Source organism: Ambystoma mexicanum, chromosome 3p (assembly GCF_040938575.1).
Source record: "Ambystoma mexicanum isolate Mex_15411 chromosome 3p, UKY_AmexF1_1, whole genome shotgun sequence".
Taxonomy (NCBI): Eukaryota; Metazoa; Chordata; class Amphibia; order Caudata; family Ambystomatidae; genus Ambystoma; species Ambystoma mexicanum.
This window is the reverse complement of record NC_090925.1, coordinates 1249893164-1249906242: the sequence shown is the minus strand read 5'-3', so window position 1 is coordinate 1249906242 and position 13079 is coordinate 1249893164. Positions and strand designations below refer to the sequence as shown.

Sequence of the window (13079 nt, the reverse complement as noted above, 5' to 3'; positions counted from 1 at the left end):
GTTTTTTCTGCAATGGGAGAACCCAAGAATTTTTGAGGTTGTTAGGCACAGTGTTAGTCTTGAAGAATGAATTGATGAGCTTGCAGATGAATGGCGCTAAGTCTCTGGCTGCATCCTTTATCATTTATGCTGGGCAGTCGTTTCCCTGGCAGTTTGAAGGCTTCAAGTAGAGTATGATTTTCTAAGTTTCTAGAATGGAGAATTTGGTGAATCTAAAAGGCGTGATAGTTCTGTGGGAAGTGGGGGGAGGGGTAGGTAGTGGATTAGTCTGGGGCAGTGAGGCCTTTTTATTTGCTATTTTAATTTGGAGAGATGGGATTTTGTTTGATAGGGCATTTTGGATGTCGGTACACCATTGCTTGTCTTTAAGGACATTGGGCCTCATTACGAGTCAGGCGTTAAGGGGTTAACGGCGCCGTAAACGGCGCCGACCCTTAACACCTGATTACAAGGTCCCTTAGCGCCATGGTGATTTTAACGCCTGCTTTTTGCAGGCGTTAAAATCCATGGCGCTAAGGGACCAAGGTGCTAATTACGCCACCGTAATTTACGGTGGCGTAATTAGCGCCTTCCCCACTCCCATTATGCCCTATGCGGTAAAAATGGGAATGGGGAAGGCTAAAATGGGAAATGGGGATTTACCACCCCACTCACCTTGGAATGGGGCGGTAAATCCGCCATCCACCATGGTGTAAACGTAGTTCACACCATGGTGGTAAGGGTACGACCCAGGCGGTAACTTACCACCTGGGTCGTAATGAGGCCCATTGTCTGTGGATGGAACGGGGGCTTCCATTTCCCGGAGAAAGGTGAACAGTTCTTTGGTATTGGAGTTGGCCTTTGAGATTCTGTCATTGAACGTGTTTTTTTTTGTTGTGAGAATTATTTCTTATTTTATACATGTTGGTAAAGTTAGTTAGTTTAACTTTATTCTCATCTGTGGGGGCGTGACGCCAGTTGGCTTGGAGTTTTTTTTTTTGGAGTCTCAATTCTTTAAAATGTGATGTAAACCAGGCATTCAAGTGCAATATTTGCCTGCTTTTGCAGAGTTTAATAGGTGTGATGTTGTCTAGGGCCTTAGTCATGCAGTTGTTGAAGACCTCCAGTAGGAGGTCGCGGTCTGTATTAATGGCAAGGGCATTCATGGATGGGAGAAGGTGAGTAGCTCATTTTTATGCTGTGATATCCCTTTTGCTTCTTGTTGGGAATGAGGAAGCCATGGTAATAGTTTTAGGACTATGAAGTTCTGGGGTGGAGGAGAAACTGACTTGGTAGTGGTCCGTCCATGATTGTGGGACAATATTGGTGATTGAGATATTGCAATCTCTGCAATTTTAATCTCTGGAAAATTTACGTGAACGTCAGGAATGGCTTTCATGTCAGTTTTCAGGGGATGCCGATTGCAGACGAGTAAAAACTGTAAAAGTCAGATAACTCTTTTGTACGTACTGACCATGCACATCAAAGTTAGATTTGACTTTGATGTGAGCTTTCACATGTATAGGAGGCATACAATGCATGAGCAGAATGAAGGTACATTTTATATTTAAACCCTACACATACGAGATTAACATTTCATATATCTACTTCTCCCATAGGGGGAAACCTTTCCCATGGGACTAGGGCCACGGGGAGGATCACATGGGAGAGGAAGCCTATTATGGGATTAGGGCCGATCCTTCCCAGAGAGCGTGTGATCCCACCGCCTTAGTTGACCCTCCCTTCTTATCCAAATCAAGTTCTCCCTCACTTCCCTGAGGCAGTATTAATATCTGTTATTGTAAGGCTAGCCCACTTAATAGCTAACAACCATGAAAAGACCAAATGCTTCCTTTCTAGCTCTACCATGAGTACTGCGATGAAGACAAGGATGATGAGTATGATGATGAGTATGATGATCATTCCAGAGAACTGCAGTGAACATGGAATGTGAGTTTTTGCCGCAGTAGCATTGATCAAAGTAGAAATGTAGTGTAGTCTACTAAGAGTGAGAACAATATTAAGGTACCAACACACATTATATACAACACTACACATTCAACCATGAAACTCAAAATATAAACACTCCATACCCCATAAAATATATAAAAAAGTCACATAACTTTACATTTATTTTTATAAAAGCGTTAAAATTAGACCAAAAACTAAAAGTCTACAAACATTTGAAATAATATTAAGGTAACAACATAATAAGCTGTATCAATACATTTAAAAATAAACTATATATTAATAGCAAATATCATGGTAACCTTATCTCACTCAAACATAAAGCATATAATATAAAATAATGATTATACACGTACAAGTAATATATAACATGTGAAACCTTTAAAAAGTAGATTAAATGCACACCTATGATGCATGTTAAAACGCAGTAGAAAATGTTTTTATAATACGAAATTACTATATAAAAACAAACTTAAATTATAGTATATGCAAGCACAATTCCTCCAAAAAAGTGCAATTATACAAAAATGAACTACAAGAACTTTTAAATACAAGTAAATTAATCGTACATTTAAATATCATACTTTACATAAAAGGGGGCGTGGCTTGGCAGCCATGGAATAGGCTGCTCTATTTCGGTGCTCCTGGATCCGGCAATTGATCTGTGCGAGTGCATGCTTTCCGTCCGTCTGTTTCAAAGGCGACAGGAACACATGGGAATGGGAGCTGAGCCAGATGCATTATTCTGCGAGAGGACCGTGTGTCAGGGAGGAAAGTTGTGATACTTTGTAGCCTCCGGTGGTGGATGAAAGGCTGGCAGCAAGATGGCGGCGAAGAGTAAACAAAGGAGCCTCCAGGAGCCTGCACTGCGCCTGCCACGAGAAGCACTGCAGCAGTGAAGGGGCAAGTCTATCTGAGAGCTAAGGACAACCGGCATATGCATTAATGGAAGGAAGTGCTGGAGCACCCGAACTGAGGTGAACGTGAGGGAGGACCCTGCAGGCGTCAGCGAATCAAATCTCAGCACAAGTGCGAGCACAAGCTGCGCTACGAAGTCTGGGGCCCCCCAAGACACGGATACCAGGTGCCTGGAAAGAAGGCTGATCTGGCCGACGCAGACACTGCACCAAAGAAAGAGGATCCGAGGGCAGTGAAGCAGCCGCGTATTACACGGCAGAGCAGGCACACAGAACAAAGGACGTGCGGCCGTATTGATGAAGACGCACTGTGCAGGAGGCGTGGGTGCGCACCGGAGGGCTGGCTGAGGCAACACAAAGACAATTCTACACAATAAAATAAAGTGCTGGAGCGCCCGGACCGAGATGACCGTGAGGGAGGACCCTTTGGGCGCCGGCAAATCCAATCTCAGCACAAGCGCAAGCACAAGCGCAAGCACAAGCTGTGCTACGAAATCTGGGCCCCCACCCCCAAGACACGGATGCCAGGGGCCCGGACAGAAGGTGGACACGGCCGGCGCAGACACTGCACCAAAGAAAGAAGATCCAAGGGCAGTGGAGCAGCTTCGTATTACACAGCAGAGCAGGCACATAGAGCAAATGACATGTTGCTGTATTGCTGAAAAGATGCACTGTGCAGGAGGCGCGGGTGCATACTGGAGGGCTGGCTGAGGCAACGTGAAGTCAATTCTACACAATACAATAAACGAGCTCCACAGAACAACACTGCCGCACGGCAGCAGACATAACTCATAGAATAAAGCATTATAGCAAGATGCCATACACACAAAGACAATGGGCCTCATTACGAGTCCAGCGGCAATGAGCCGGTTTTTCCGGCTCGGTTACCACCGGACTCGTATTACCATTCTGCCTTCGTGACTCCCGGAATTACCAGGGCATTACGATCCTGGTGTCCCGGGAATTCCGGAGGCGGAATTCAGTAAATCCCCATTCCCATTGAGTCCAATAGGACTCAATGGGAATGGGGAAGTGGAAACACTGGCACCATCTCGTGATAGTGCTGGTGTTTCCACGTCCGCCTGCAGGCGGGTGGAGTTAAACCCACCAGGTCAGACCTGGCGGCAACGCCACCTCCCGCCTGCAGGACTCGAGATCGGGCGGTCCGGAATTAACAGTGGTGGCGGGTTTACCGCCACTGTTATTTCCGGACTGCCCAACCCATAATGAGGCCCAATATCTTCCCCACAGCAAAGAGGTATTGCAGTGACATAAGTCCGGGAAGAGGCCCGTAAAATAGGGGAGCCAAAACCCCAAGACATCACAAAGGCGGCACTACTCCAGGCGCACACTGTAGTGAAGCAGCGCGCATAGAGCCAGTGCCTGGAAAACAAAGGCGAAGACTGGGCACGGCGAGACGGAAGTCCCCTGAGAGACAAAGGGCCACACCAGGGTGGGAAATATAAACAGCTAATGTGGCTGTGCGAAGAGGGACATCTCTCATAAAAAGCAAACATCACTGAGGCTACTGCAGAGGTGAAGGAAAGAAAGGGAATCCCTGGACAAGGTGCAGGGAGACCCCACAAAGCTCTTAGTCTAGAGCAGCCAGCACCCAGCCCACCAGCCACTGAAACAGTGCATAAGCCCAAAGGTGGGGTCTGACAGAGAGGATAAGAATGCCGCCTGGGCATGGAAGGCACGCAGAGAGTACACACCATGTGGAAAACGAGACAATATTGAAGAACAAAGGAAATATAATTGCCGGAAGTGAGTGTTCTGGCTGGCAACGAAGCGGAGGCCGCTCAGTGACTGACCAAAGGAACAGAGTCGCCACAGCTAGAGCTGACACCGACTGGAAAAGTACGACGGGCAGCGCTATAGGAGGCTTGAAGCTACGGAAAAGAAGTGGCGAGGGAGCAAAAGACCTGCTCACTGTTGGGAAAACGGATCCTGGTGTGAAGACGGGGCGGAAAAAATGCCTGTTAGAGGAAGCAAAACTAAGGGCAAGCAGCCCACAATGGACATCTTTGCTAAGTCGCAGCAGGCCCCCACTACCCCAACACAACGCCGAGAGAGGACCACTTGATCTTAACAGCCATTACCGAATTGAAAACCTCGTGGGGAATAGCGATAGCAGATCTGAGAACCATGCTGGAAACCAAGATAGATGCAGTGGGGATAGAGGTTAATCTGCTGAGACAAGATGTGAAAGCGCTTGCGGAGAGAACGAGTGGCCTAGAGTGCGTGGTGAAAACCAACACGGAAACCAGCACAAACAATGCCAAGGAAGTCCACATACTGAAACAGCAGGTGGCCAACCTGGAGAACTGAGCGGAAGAGGCTGAGGGAAGAGCGAGACGCAACAACATACGTCCGGTCGGCCTGCCGGAAGGGGAAGAAGGCCAAGACCCCACAGACTATGTGGAGAACATGTTTATACAGGAAATAAGAGCTAGTAAGCTCTCCCAAGGGTTTGCAATTGAATGTGCGCACACGGCCCTGGTGAGGAAACCGCAACCCGGAGCCCCCTCCACCCCTCGAGAGCAATCATAGTGAAGATCCAGAACTACAGGGACAGAGAAGATCTTGGAATTCTTCCGCAAAGGGGGAACGATAACAAGGGCGTCAGCAGCCATCACTGCATACCCTGATTACACCATGCTGGTACAGAGACAGCGTTACAGCTATGTGGCAGTCAAAAGGAGACTGCGCACAGCAGGATTTAAATTACATGCTCTTGTATCACGCAGTTGGGGAGTGGGTTGGGGCTGGGAAAGGAGGAGGGTGGGAGGGAGGGTGGTGAAGTGGAAGTGTTCATAGTTAGGGGAAGTTTATATTGAAGCACGAGCCTACGCGTAAAGGGGGAAAAACCTAGACATGGACTGTACTTGCGGAGGGAGGAGCGGAATCCTAATACATTATGGGGGAGCTTAGAGTATTTACTTGGAACGTTAGAGGGCTCAATAGCTATTTAAAAAGAAATAAGGTTGTGATGTATCTGCATAGACAGAAAATAGACATAGCCTTGCTACAAGAGACCCACCTCACACAAGAAAAGCTGGAGGTGATCCGGAAGAAGTGGAGGGGGGCTGTGGTAGGTGCAACATATTCCGCCTATGCTAGAGGGGTGATCATCTGGGTGGCACTGCATGTCCCATTTCAGCTATTGCAATCTACAGATGAGGCAGACGGGAGAATGCTTATAATAAGAGGGCTGGTGGAAAACAAGGAAATAAACATAAATACATATGATCCCGAACCAGGATACGGCGGTATACTTTAGGACCCTATATAATAAATAATAAACTCAGCATGTGCTTGGGGGGGTGATTTGGGGAGGAGACTTTAACTGTGCACTAAAACCGAAAATGGATAGATCAGATAGCAAAATAGATAGACCCACACCAGCCGCTAGGACGTTGCAGTCACTGTTAATGGATTTAGGGTTCGAGGATGCATGGAGGTGGCGCCAATATTATTCAGCCCAACAAAATCTACATACTAGGCTGGACTATTTGTTACACAGGAGATAATGACTGAAATAGCGCAGATAGAATATAAAGCGAGGGTCCTTTCTGACCACTCGCCATTGATAATGGTATGGCAATACCGACCCCCGAGAGGAAGGATACCAACATGGCGCCTCAGAGCAAAGGCGCTGAAAGATACTATTTTCAGGGAGGCTCTGAGAGAGGAAAGAGTAAACTATTTCGAGATCAACACTGGCAGTGTAGAGACAGCAGGTATGCTCTGGGAAGCCTTCAAAGTGGTAATGAGGGGGATGGCCATAGCAAAGTCCAAAGGACTACACGGAGGGATTTTAGCAGAATTACAAGAGGTGGAAACAGACCTAGAAACAGCGTTAAAAAGGGGAGGTAATACCAGGGAAGACAATGAAGAAATACTCAGGCTGCAACAAAAATGTGCAGGGCACTGGGAGAGACTGTGCAATCTGAATTATAAAAAGTATATAGAGGGACAGCACGCAGGAGGGGACAAACCGGGGAGGGCCCTGACGTGGCTATATAAGAGCGAGACTCCTAGACCCACAATCAGAACGATAACAAAGGAGGATGGCCGATAGAGGACACCCAAGAAGGTGTTAATCAGGAATTTGCAGACTATTACTGACTTCTGTACGGTGATGAAGAGGGGAGTGATTGCAAGGAAATAAGAGAAACACTGGATGACAATGGGTTGCCGCAAATTAGTACAGAAGAGCGAGAGGAGCTGGATGCTCCAATTACTCTAGACGAGCTGGAAGAGGTAGTGGTGCAGCTACCCACCAGCAAGACCCCGGGGACCGACGGACTCCCTAGCAAATTTTATAAAATGTACAAGAACAAGGTGCCCCCCCCCCCCCTGTTAGAGATGCTAAATGAGGCATACAAAGTGGGAAGGCTATCAGAGTCCCTAAGAGAAGCGATTATCATACCACTCTCTAAACCCAACAAGCCTGGCAATGATTGCGGCTCATACAGACCACTGTCAATGCTGAATCAGGATAGTAAAATACTAAGAGCGGTCTTGGCAAACAGAATGAGGAGGACCATTGATAAATGAATACACCCTGACCAGACTGGCTATGTCCCTAATAGGAATATGTCCAACAATCTCAGACGACTCCACCGAATCATTGAACACGCGGACGGGGATGCGGGCGAAATGGCAATAGTATCACTGGAAGCAATAAAGGCCTTTGACTCCGTCAAACGGCCTTGGTTGATTGCGGCCCGGACCAATTATGGAATAGGACCTGGGTATCTTAAATGGCCAAACTGTTATATAGCGCGCCGCTAGCCAGGGTCAAAATAGGAGCTGTAATATCAGAGAGGTGGCAACTCAGTAGAGGTATTAGACAGGGATGCCGTGGTCCCCCATGCTGTATATCTTAGCCCTAGAGCCCCTGACAATATACCTGAGGCAACAGTATGACATAATAGGCATCACTATAAGAGGAGAACCGCACTTGATCTCCCTGTACGCAGATGATATGCTGTTGTATCTACGCTACCCAGAGGAAAAACTCCAGTATGCTCTGGAAGTGATGGAGCAATTTGCAAGGCTGTCTGGCATAGCGGTGAATGCTAAAAAATCTTGTATATTTCCACTGGATAGATATAAAGGGATCTCGTTAGATCAGTTACCTGTGTTGCAGATACCATGGGAGGTCAGTATGTTTTGATATCTTGGGATATACATACCATACGGTGGAGGCAGAGCACCAGCATAACACTGAGAAGGGGATTAAGGGTATCGAAAATAGTATGAAGTTCTGGGTGAAGCTCCCCTTGGCGATGATGGGATGAGGGGCAATGCTGAAAATGGTGGTCCTGCCAAGACTATTGCATTACTTTGAGAACATCCCACACCTGATATGAAGGCGATTCTTTGCTAGGTTACACAGCATATGCAGGGAATTCCTCTGGTATGGGACGAGGAACAGAGTGGCCCTTTGGAAGCTACAAAACCCACACGAGAGAGGGGTATAAAACTGCCAAACTATGAAATCTACTATATAGCAAGCCAGCTACAATATGTAGCAAAATGGCTCTCTGAAGAACCAACCTCAGAGTCCAGATTGTTTTGACTGGACTGTGCCCCATTCTTTTTAAAAGAAATGATGTGGTTGCCCAGCTCGGAGATGGAAGGGTGCCCAAAGATGATGATACTAGGGTGGGAGATTTGGTGCAGGGCCTGCCAGGTAATGGAGAACCCATCCCCGTGTTCCCCGCAAGTGCCACTAGCTGCATTGGCAGGAAAAGAAAAGCAATTACGGATGATGATCAGGAAGTACTGGGAACCAGTTGGGGTAGCTACAATGGGAGATATATGGCAGGAGGGGAAGATAAAAGACAGATGCTGGAGGAGGAAACGGGGCTACACACGGGACAATATATCACCCATCATAGGGTGGTGCAGCGAATTAAAGAGACATGGTCCGAAGTAGTACTAGAAGACCAACCGGATGACTCTATAGATACAATATATCTCGTGTCCTCCTTCTGAAGGAGGACACGAGATATCTAGGATATATGAGCTGATGATGTCTAAAGCGGGAAAGGAAGTGGTACAACTGAGACAGGACTGGGACGAGGAAGTAGGTTCCCCAATGAGTGATGGGATGTGGGAGCGAGCCCAAGGGTACCATAAGAAAGTGTCAAGGAATGCAAGACTACAACAGATACAGTTATATGTAACCCACAGGGCGTATATGACACCCCAAGGGATAGCTAAATTCAAAAACACAGGATGACAATCATGCCCCAAATGTGACAAAGAAAACACTGGAACGGCGCACATGTTCTGGACATGTCCAGTAATTGAAAGGTTTTGGGGAGAAGTAGCACATAGGCTGGAAGAGAAATGGGTTAAGATAGATATGGATACAGTGTGGGCTTGCCTGATAGGGGGGTTTCCTAGACCACGCAAACTCAAGCAGGTAAGCAAACTAAAAGATCTGGCGTATGTACTCGCAAAGCGAAGAATTGCTATGGGATGCAAGCATGCCATAGACCAAGAATAGAAGTATGGTGGAAAGACATACAAAAATGGGTCAAAGCTTAAACTACAGTATGGCAAGAAGCCATATCTTATAGCAACAGTATTTGGGCCCCTGCAAGACCGATCGAGTGATCGGGACCCAACAGAGACCATGGAAGAGGAAACCCTACTGCAAGACGAAGAAATAGAACATGAAGAAGAGTAGGCTTGAATGGGGGAGAAGGAATGGGAGAAGCAGTGGACATAGAAAGAGTGATGTAAATTCAAAATATTATTATATGCCCTGCAAGTTTGGTTTGAGTTGTTTGTTGAGATAAAATCAATAAAAATTGTTTTAAAAAAACACTTTACATACAAAAATAATATCAATTAAACTGCATGTAAATATTGAAAATATATAATTCAGTAAACCTAAAACAAAGAAGACATACACTAAACTAATAAAATTATTAAAATATATACAGTAAAAAGATTAGTAACATTTACTTCAACAAATAAACATATACACATTTGTAATTTACGTTTGTCACATTTAAAGAACAATAGTCATACTATGCCTAATAAAATGCAAACATTTAATGTATGCTAAATTAAATTTAATAAGACAAAATGTAAACACTAACAAAAGCAACACAAATATAATCCATATAAACACATTTTTATTAAACAAAATGTTCACACAGCATATTACATCACTTTCACTATAAAACATAGTATAGCAAAAACAGAAAAAGATCTATTAACATGTATCCATAATTAATAACTTCGAGCACTGTAATAATTGTATCATCTTTAATGTAGCGTGTAACATGTTTACAGATGTGGGTTATCTCGACAATCCCGAAAATGTGCACCTGAATGATGTGGAAGAAAATCAGAACAAAAGTTATGGAAGAAATATGAATTTGACTCCAAAAGTGAACAGAAACCCCCTTTGACACGTGTAAATAAGTTTTACCTATCTAAGAAGGGGTGTTTGCTCTAGGAATGTCAAATTATTCATGGACTTTAAACACTGTGTGGGGAAAATGTACCTTCTATGGAAGCTCAAATCCAGACAGAGCTCTGGGATTCTTCCAGTTCAGGTCGAGTGCTGAAGCGGAATAATACATTGATATGATGGGAGGGTTCCACAAGGCCTTATACAGAGGAAGCTCAAAGCAGAACTTGGCCTAAACAGGATGCAATTTCCCAACACATTGTAAGCAGACACTGGGGGCCTAGCTGACTAGGTGGAAGCTCCCTGAAATTTTGAGGTGCCATGCTGGCTCGGTGCCTTAAAGATAAAGACCAGACAGGAGTATAAAAGCCCCATAAATCTATGTCCTCGGGTTTCCTTTATCAGTACACCTTCTCAAGGATGTGGGAATGGAAGGGAAGTCACTGAGGGATTAATTAAAAACGGAATGATTTAGCAAGTGTTAGTGCAAAGCAAAATGCATCTTGGTTTCTGACCATATTCAAAGCAAATGGAGAACTGATTTAAACTGCACAAACATGCATTGTCTTGACATTAGCTAAGTATATTACATCCTGTGTTTTCACGTGTGTGTTCCGAGACTCTAGTTGTGGACAGATGTACACAATTTGACAGCTTTACAGTGGGCTGATAGATTTCAAACAGTGGAAGCCATAGTCATTTAAAAAGAGAAGGTATGAGAAAAAAAACACATCATTCTAGTGGGGTGAGATGAACTGGTCTACTTCCATTAGCTAGATGCAATTTCAAATTAATATCTTAATCTCTCTAATGCTATTGCACAGAAAGGGAAGGAAACATCTTAAGGGAACTATCAACTTTAAGTGGAAATGGGGGATAGTTCCTGGCCTTTCAAAAATTCAAAATTTCATGCCCTTCTGTTATATGATAGCTAACCAGTTTTGAACGGAATAATGCTGCTAGCATTATGCATAGAATATGAACATATGCTGCTAACGCATTATGCACTTGATAGTTATTGTGTTTTGTACTGGAAATTGTATGCATTTTATATATGGAACAACATGCGTTGAAACCAGCTATGTACATTAGTAACTAGTCAAAGATGGCTTACATGCAAAAAGAGAGCAATGAGTTGTCTCTATCTCGAATCCCAACAACTGCTGGACGTTTTAATGAGCACTTTCTGGCATTGAAAGGTGTCCACGCCAACGCATTTTTGCTACACTATGGGGGTGCCATACTCTTATGGCTTTTAAACATTTGGCTGCTGTGACCATTTCCACAGAATTATAAATAAAGGAAGTAAATTGTGAAGAAACCTGTATACTGATTATTATCCTGGAATCGCTAAGGAGAGTCCAACTCAGCTTGTCTGGTGAAAACTTGTCAATGTTAAAGAAAATGAAATATTTGTTATTCAAGAAAGGCATGGATACATTTAACTGCCTATTAAGTAAATATTTAACTCACACTGACCGACAAGCATCAATGTTGAAAGTGAACTCCATATTGTTGTTTAGAAACAGACGGTTTTAATTTACTATTTTTAATGAACAGAGAATATTAAGGCCATATAAAGTCTGTTTCTTGTCACAGACTTTTGGGGTGGGAATTCTTAATGGCCGGTGTCAGACGAGTCGATGCTCTTGGTAAAATTAAAAACGGTATTCATAGATCATCCAACACATGTCAGACAACCCCTTTAAGTGGAGACAATCTGCCATTTACTCCTATTATTCTTGTAATCATATTGACGTAGTTAACTTGGACAAACCTTTGCCCAGCTCATCTTTTTTTGCCCAATAAGTGCCACTCCACCCCTTCTCAGTATCTCAAAAGGGTGGCTTGGTCAGAGGAATATCTCCTTACCTTATTTTATCTTTCTGACAGTATTGAAGTAGTCATGCAGAAATGACCCCAGTCTAGTCTACATGGAAAAGTTGTGGGAGATGTTTTTCTAAACAAGAGGCAGGAATGTTAGTATATGATATGATATTTTATTTATAAAAATATATAAATACAAAAATGTCCATACCTTAATATCTACATTAAGCAAAGCCATGGGTCGGTATGAACTGCATTGTTCTAGGTCTTTCCTTGTCATGGGTATGAGACAGACTGGCTTCTGTCACCCTGTCTGAGATCACTCAGGATTTCTTGAATTATATGAAAAGCTCCATAAGGGGGTAGGAAGGTCACCAGATATTCAGAGGAAAAAGGATGTGATGCCATCTGGCCCAGTGGCCTTGTTTAATTTGAGAACAGCAATATCACAAATCACCTACTTTGTGATTAGAAAATCCAGCCACTCCCTCTAGTCACAGGTCATTTTGAGCAGGTCATGCTTGAATAACTACACCACTTCATAATGTCCCCACAATCTTCTTACCATCGGAAATACCAGCTGCACCTCACCAATCACTCTGCCAAATCTCCTCTCTACCCTAGTTCTCCACAAATGTGATACTGTTCCAGCCTATAACATACCTAGCCGTTTCCCACTTCAGCCTAGCATCACAACGCTAGTTGGTTTTCTTTGCAGTACTCCTCCCTTATCAAGGTTCTGCACCTAGTCTTCAAATCCATCCATGGCCTGGCCCCCCCACTAACTGGCAGAATCAACTTTTCATTACCTTCACACACACATGCTCTCTGCGCTCAATCGCAATAATTACTCTGTCCTTTACCTCCCCATTTTACCTCCTGTTGCTGCTCATTGGCACTACTAGCCCGTCATCAATAGAAAACCAAGCTTAAGGTCCACCTAC

The 13079-nt window shown here is 44.4% G+C and overlaps 1 protein-coding gene and 1 long non-coding RNA gene across 2 annotated transcripts in view; one reads left to right on the top strand and one right to left on the bottom strand.

Annotated features, from left to right (window-relative positions):
• Positions 1 to 13079, bottom strand: part of PLBD1 (phospholipase B domain containing 1) — a 424699-nt gene that overhangs the window by 127920 nt on the left and 283700 nt on the right. The window lies entirely within an intron of this gene.
• Positions 1 to 13079, top strand: part of LOC138581412 (uncharacterized) — a 578201-nt gene that overhangs the window by 309482 nt on the left and 255640 nt on the right. The window lies entirely within an intron of this gene.